The sequence below is a fragment of the Lycium barbarum genome, chromosome 12 (assembly GCF_019175385.1).
Source record: "Lycium barbarum isolate Lr01 chromosome 12, ASM1917538v2, whole genome shotgun sequence".
Taxonomy (NCBI): domain Eukaryota; kingdom Viridiplantae; phylum Streptophyta; class Magnoliopsida; order Solanales; family Solanaceae; genus Lycium; species Lycium barbarum.
The window spans coordinates 43,818,236-43,826,751 of record NC_083348.1 but is presented as its reverse complement, the minus strand read 5'-3'; positions in this window follow the sequence as shown (position 1 = coordinate 43,826,751).

Sequence of the window (8,516 nt, the reverse complement as noted above, 5' to 3'; positions counted from 1 at the left end):
TAGACAGTCCATTTTCAACTAGTTTGATACTTCACCAAGTCTTCTTAACCACTTAAACCTTAATAATATTATATACCCTCAAGCATTCAACTCTATGGTTTGATTAAATCTATCTTGTCTGTCCTAGCAAATTAGTTCAACATCAAAACCACATAGCATAACTTAAGCCAAAACAGGCAACTCAATAACCAAATACAGGCCCAAAATCAAGTAAACTCTATTAATCACAAGCAAGACATCATGCAGTGTTGCTTAGACTAGAGTGTGACCTGATGCAGAACAGACAACAATACATAGTAGTGTTGGATCAAGGTATAAGCTACTCCAATCTTAACACAACTATACCAAAAGAAACCATAACGAGCAGGAAATATAGAGACAACATAAGTTTAGGTAGATTTTGAGCAGTATTAGCTATAAAACTATACTACACATGATATTAAAAACAAACCTACTTAATCTGAATATCAATAATGACTCAAATCACAAATTTACTAAACAAAAGACTGCATAATTAAACTAAGTTATACTAAGCACACACCCACATGAATATGAACTAAACCTATGTTAAACTACACATAACAACAAAAATAAAATACAGAAAATAAAAAGGAAGAAGGAATGAAAGATTACCTTTTTCGAGTGCAGCTTTGGTCAAGAATTGGACTTGGAAAACTCAATTGTTTCCCCCAAAAAGCTCAAACCAACCAATATTCACCACACAAGCACGTAAAACGGGAAACTAAAATTTTTTAGACTTAAACTCAAACTTAGAAAAATTAAGGGTCTTGAATACTTCAAAACCCCAAGTATTTTGAGTTCTTTTTGCAAAAAATGAGATTTTTCAGATTGCCAGCCTTCTCCTTCTCCTTGAAAAATCGAGGCCCTTTATATAGGAAACCCCAAAACCACCAAACCCTAGTTTGACCGATGTGGGATAAATCCCAAAATTGGGATTTCCTCCACACACCTTAACATCGAAGGGTCAGGATTGATTTAAAATAAACATCCACGGACAGATTTCAACCCAAAAAGTTAATCCCCAAAGTTCTTCAAGAACCAATCACAAATCGGAATTTTCAAACGCATACAAACAAATGTAATTGAAGATTTCAGAGTTGACCGTTTGAAATCGCAGCAAATCACAAAGAAAAATCGAAAAATAAAGCACAATATACCTTGTTTGGTTGATCTATGATAAAAATGGTTGAATGCATTTAATGCGTTACCCCTTAAGGTGATACAACCCTGGAGAAAGCAAAAGCTCTCTGAAATTATGCCAAAAATGGCGTTGTGACGCGAGAGAGAGAAGGCCGCCTTTAGGCGGCGCTAAGGGTTTTAAAACCCTCTTAACTGAGAAACACGAACAACCCGTTAGGGATTGGTTTGGTTGAAGGCTCAGCCTTTTATATTAGGGGGTGATGGGCTGGGTCTGGCCCTTCATTGGGCTGGACTCGGCTGATTTTTTAAAGCCACAAAAGGGGCCCAATTTCGGTGTATATATACATGATATATATGGATATACATGTATATTGTGTATATATCATGTATATGGACGGGAACACGATTTTAAATAAATAGCCTCATTTTGAAAAGATGTCCATTAAATAATAAAAACCCCATTTAAAACTAATTAGCCAAATTTTAAAAGAGAGAATAATAAAAGTAATTAGGAAATAATAATAATAATAATAAGTAACTCAGATTTTAAAAAAGATAATAATAATAATAAAAGGTAACTAAGATTTTAAAAGAGATAATAATAATAATAATAAAAGTAGCTAAGTTTTCTTTTCCTTTTTCTTTTTATCAAAAGAGCTTAATTAAATTTGACCAGTCGCCTTAATTGGCTAATAATTAATTACTTTAATTATAGCCGCTTAATGACTTTTTCAAAATTAATTACACTTAAAACTCAATTAATTATGAAAAAAAAATGATAAATTTGGTAAAATGAGAAATGAGGGGTAAAATGGTCAATTTGCTTAATTGATCAATTTTCCTTGAATTTAAACAGAGCGAACACTTTGCAAAAATGCCATTTTAACAACTTAGACAATTAATGAAGTAATCATGGAAAATTATCACTTTCTTCTTGGTCAATTTTAACAAGAGTGTAATATTTGTAAAAATACTTAAATTAATTCAAAATATTATAGAAATTATCCTATCAAACAAAATTGGCAAAAATATAGCCTTAATAAGTTTTAGAAAATTATTTTGACTTTCTGAAAAACATATTTCCCTCTGTCTAATATTTCAAGGACTCTGAATAATTAAAGTAAATTATGGAAGGTAAAAAATTAAGTGTCAACATGGTGTATAGTAAAACCATGGATGAGCATGTTATTCATTTGAAATGTGTGTTTGAAGTGCTTAGACAAGAACAATTTTATGCTAATGTTGCTAAATGCTCTTTTTGTGTTGATGAAGTTGTTTTCTTGGGTTTTGTTGTGAGTTCAGGGGGGGGGGGGGGGGAGGGTTGAGGTTGATGAATCCAAAATAGACGCTATTAAGAATTGGCCAACTCCTAAATTCATTGGCGATATAAGAAGTTTTCATGGGTTGGCTAGTTTTTATAGGCGGTTTGTTAAAGGGTTTAGCACCATAGCCGCTCCTTTGATCGAGGTAATCCGAAAGGATAAGTCTTTTTCTTGGGGTGTGGAGCATGCAAAGGCTTTTGAAACGTTGAAACAAATGCTTAGCTCTGCACCGTTGTTGCAATTATCTGATTTTGACAAAATCTTTGAAATTGAGTGTGATGCTAGTAAAGTAGGTATTGGTGCCGTTTTGATGCAAGACCAAAAACCCATTGCCTATTTTAGTGAAAAGCTTAAGGGTGTAACGTTGAATTACTCCACCTATGATCTTGAATTGTATGCTTTGATTAAAGCTTTGGGTAATTGGCAACAGTACTTGTGGCCTAAAGAGTTTGTGATTAGGTGTCACGACCCGTCTAGGGGCCATGACGGGTACCCGGGGCTAACCACCGAGCACCACTCATTCTATTGCTCATCATACTCATTAAGCGTACATTCATTAATATAATACTTAGATCATAGGAAAACCATTTTTCATTTAAAAATACAATTACTTTTATATACATAAGCCTCTCGGCTATCAAAATAATAATATAGATACAATAGTAACATCGTGAGACCATACTACCCACACATACGTATCTACAAGCCTCCATTAGAATACTAGACATATGGACGGGACAAGACCCCGTCGTGCCCAAAATACATATATACACAAAGAATCAACCAAATAGCACCTCCGGAGTAATGGAGTGCTCCTGTAAATCTGCTGATAACTTCTACGAATCTGGATCACCTCTCTGTCTACCTGTGGGCAAGAACACAACGTCCAAAGAAAAAGGACGTCAGTACGAACATTGTACTGAGTATGTAAGGCATGAATGAAATGAACATAATAGAGAAATCATAAGTCATAAGATGAAGATATAACCTGCAGGACCTTTAAGGGTGGATACATTTCAAACATATATCATATATACATAATCATAGTACGTGTACCATTATAGTGCATACATCATTGTATCATATAGATCATCATCGTTAACCTGCGTCTGGGTAACCATTATATGTCGCCCACTAGTGGTGATCATGCCCGGCTCTCTAGGCTCGGTGTAAACATAGCAGCCCGCCTTAGCGGTGACATGCCCTTCCATTTAGGCACGGTGTAATCGTACGCAGCCCACTTTCGCGGTGACATGCCCGGCCAACTAGGCACGGTGGAATCGTATCGTCATATAATCACATAAACTCATCATTATTACACATCTCATAGGCATATCATAGTCTTATCATAACTTAACATCATCATACATCCATCATTAATCCTACATTAAAACTTAGAGATAACCATGGCTATGTCGGGGTGACATGAGGTCGTGAACCCCCGACTACGTTATGGAGTGATCATAATCGTCATGTCTCACCTTGGAGGGACTAGCATTTTAAGGTGAGTGTACACAAGGAAGATCATCAATGGAACTATACTTGACATCATTAACTTCATGGACATCTTATATTACTCTAGGATTCTTGATACTTATATTCATCCTCATCATTAACATGCTCGTATCGAGTCTCCTTTCTTTATCATGTGCGTAATTAGCTTTTTATAGTCATCGACTCATAGTTTCTTTATTTAGGAAGATTATGGAAAATTAGGAAGATTCATGTCATAGGAGTCATGCCTTAGAAAGAAGGGACTAGCCTTACATACCTCTTTCGTTTAGCAGTTTTATCGCTTGATCGTTCTCCTTCGATGCTCGCGTTTCTACCTTCAAGAGGATTCGCATCAACACTAGTTAGACGATTATAAGAACGTGCTTACTAAAGCTAGAGAAAATTGGGCGGCATTTCCTTTGTTTCTACTACTTCCTCCATATCTTATATCAATTCCCAAACATCCATAACAACATTCACAATATTATAGGCAACAATCATCATTCATCAACATTATCCACATTTCACAATGTCACTTCAATTCCTCCATAATCATGGTCATGGTTCACTATTGAGTTTTCTCACATATAATACTTACCCCATGTTCTAAATGTCATTTATAGCTTACTTATAATCACCACATATCAATATTCATGACTCACTCCAAACTACTACTCAAAATGTCACTATTCCCATATTCATAACCCATTTTCTATATCCTTCTACAATCCAAGTGTTTTCACTTTTCAATACCATATATATCATGAAAATACCATAAAACTTACCTTAGATAGTGTAGAAATAAGCCTTGAGTTGAAATACTTCTCTTGCACCAAAACCCTAGTCCATTCTTATTAGAATTTCTTGGTTTGGATGAACTTTAATATGTTTCATATTTGTGGGTTTGATGAAGTTGATCATAGATTTCCCTTGGGTTCTTATGGGTGAAGAGTGGAGAGAATTCTAGAGTGTTCTTGAAGTGTAGAGTGAGGAAATGAAATGAAATAAATGAGAGAGAGGGTTCTTATATCAACTTAAAAATCTGCCCCGACCTGAACATACGGACCAACATACAGTCCGTACATTTTATACTGACCGTATGTCTAGACCGTATGTTTGGTCCAGTGAAGACCCTAATTCTGGGCAGAACATACGGTTGGACAAATGGTCCGTATGTTTTATACAGCCAGTATGTTTGGTCGTATAATGCCCAGCTTTCCGAAGTTCGTTCTTGTTGACCCGTTTGATCTCCAGTCCTTAGGGAACCTTCTTGACACTTGTTTAACACCTCAATACCAACCTAAGGGACATTATCACTCTTCTCCAAAATATCATTAAACCATCATTAATTCGATACTCGTAAATCCTGCCCGACATACAACATGTACCTTGCTTTCCTTAACAACTTTCGTTTCCTACCTCAAATGTCTTTGAAATCTTATTTAAAATCTTCAAATGTTATTTCTTACTTATTAAAACATCGTACCCGTCGTGCCTTTCATTAGTCTATTCACTGTCCGTTTACGGAAAAAAAATTTCCGAGGTGTAACATTCTTCCCCTCTTTTGGAACATTCGTCCTCAAATGTTAAGTACTCGGGATTTCTACTAAAATTTCACCAGAGTTTCCCCTGTAATATGGCACTACCGTCCTGTCACATCAGCCCACAATAATATTGCCTCACAGGGCCACAACACAATAACAACATAAGTTGGCCACACACGACCCATATGCATAAAAGAAAACACACATACCTTTATCAAGCTTACATTTCTAGTTCTTAACTCACAACCTGGGGCTATTTGGGAGGGTAGTAGGAATTTCTCGTATGATAACTGTCTTGTAATATCATTACTCACACAACTATGGGAAATTATTAGTGCACTTGCAATGCATAAACATATGAGAGTCCGAATTTACCAATTTCAATTCTGGAGATAAGTTAACTAAATTATCTAAATCACCTTGCGTCTATTCTCAGGAAATCTCTTAATAGTTATCATGGCCCTTTCAAAAGGAATGTTTGCATGTCAATAATGTAATACTGAGGGTCACTGTCGTCAAACTTTCGTATGCTTTCAAGTAGTTTATCCTCATTTCAATTAACTTGCGGCAGCTATTCCACTTATCGTCCCGTCTTAGTTCATTATTTCCTTGAAGTATCTCCCTATTCAATCCTTCCTTACTACTTACTTATTGGCCTCGTCACTACCCCCTTCCTGTCATTCGTATTCCCATTCATCACCGTAGTGGTATTTAGTACCCAACTCTATTTTCTAAAACAATTTGTCTGGTTATTAAAATCCTCTCTCTTCTCCATTAGCTGAACACTCTTTCTTTAGGCAGGTCTCTCTTAAACTACAAGTTTATCTTGTCAATTAAGGATGCATTTTTATATCCGCCTATACCTTTCCCATTCCCTTTCTATCATACAGTTAATTCTTCTAGGACATCTTTCATGTCCCACATTGATTATGCAGCCTCGTACTACTAGCTTAATAATCCTGTAACGGTAAACTTCTAAAGTATAACTCATGTCTCGTATATTTTACACTCACATCTTCATAAAATATATTGACAATATAGTCTACTCGATAAGGAAGCTTTCATTAATACTAACTTACTCGGTAGCGTACGTCACTCTCTTACCTTTTCTAACTGACCCTATCTTTTCTCTATCATTTAGCAACTACTATCTTGTAAGTTTTACTCTTCATACCTTACTTCCTTAAAACTTATAGTCTCATCGGTAGCACTTTTAAAAGGTATTTCATGAAGATTACAGGTGGTGGATCAATACTGTCCTCAAGGATGTATAAACATTGTTAATACCACATATCATACTTTACCGATTACCGTCGCTACATAGCATAAAACCTCTCAATTCATACTTGTTTAATATTACAAATATTTATTCCTCCTTTAGCACATTATCAAAGGTGCAGATATACCTGTGACGGCATCGGGGAATTACTCTAGATCCTGTCGCTCAGCTAAAGCATACATACGGGGCTGAGTGGCACCTGAAGTAGATGCTCCCCATCTGCCTCGACCTACTAGAATCTGGGGAGTCTGCCTTCCCGAGCGCACTGAAGAAGAACCAGCCGCTGATCCTGTGGGCTGAACAGCACGCCTACCGCCTCGAAATGGGAACTCTCTCATAATATGACTTGACTGGCCGCAAACATAGAAAACATCCAAACCCAATCGGCACGGTCCCCAATGTAACTTCCCGCACTGGGTACATTGTGGTATAGATGACCTCATCTGGCCTGAATCACCCCTATACCGAGAGCCCGACTCTCTGAAACTCTGATCCGGTACGGAATGAATAGGGTAATCGGACCTCTGGCCTGCAACTCGTGGAGGTACACTAGTCGCCGACTGGCCTGAGTGTCTAGAATATGGCTGCCTCGATCCCCCTCTATAGTCGCTATCAGCACCTATGGATCTGACCCTCTTACTTTTCCCCTTATCAATATCACGCTCACCCTTTTGCGGATGTTGTTGCTCTTCTAAATTCTGGGCATGGGCTTGAATGCGGGAAATATCCATCTCGTCTTGAAATGAAGCCGTTAAACAATCCTTAAATAAATATGGCCCTAAGCCACTCACAAACCTGTGCACCCTATCTCCCATGTCGGCCACCATGATTGGAGCATATCTAGCCAATGAATTAAACTGAAGACTATGCTCCCGGGCACTCATATTTCCTTGTTTTAAATTTAAGAACCTATCATCTCTAGCTCGGCGGACCTCGGGTGGCAAATAGTGGCGGATGAAGACATCTACAAATTCTTGCCAAACCGGAGGAGGCGCATTCTCTCTTCTTGATGATATCCAATTATTATACCATAAAACTGCCACATCCCGGAGTCATAAGATGCTAACTCCATAGATTCGGTTTCGGAGGCATGAATAATCTTCAATGTTCTTAACATTTCATCAATAAAACCTTGAGTGTCTTCATCCGGCTTTGACCCGAAAAACTCCAGAGGATTCAAACTCATGAAATCACGGGCTCTAGTACTAACGGCCCTGTCACTTGAACCCGAATCCTGCCGCTGTGCCTGGACGGCAACTAACTGTGTCAATAAGTGGATAGCCTCGGTCACTTGTTGACCCGAAGTAGCCGATGGAGGAACTGGAGGCATAGGAGCTGGAGCTGAAGACCCTTCTTGTTCTTATATAATAGGTGGGACAGGAGAAGTGTTAGATGGGGCCTCATTATGTGACTCGACCTCTTCTACATTCATTGGCAACCCTCTTTTTACCCGCCTTTTCATCGTAGTCTTGCCCTTCTGGGCGGCTGTAGCTTTTCACTTTGGCGGCATTTCTGAAATCATAGCACACTATTAAGGAGGAGATAATCTTATGACGTCGCTCTATCGCACGATCTCTTAAGATGAAGAATGGTCATTTTTCCTAAATGCCCTGTAGCCTCCTGTTTATTAGTGTGGCGCGCAACACACCATAAACAAGACTCTACTAGACACGGCTCGTAGACACTTCCTAGGACTGAACTGCTCTGATACCACTT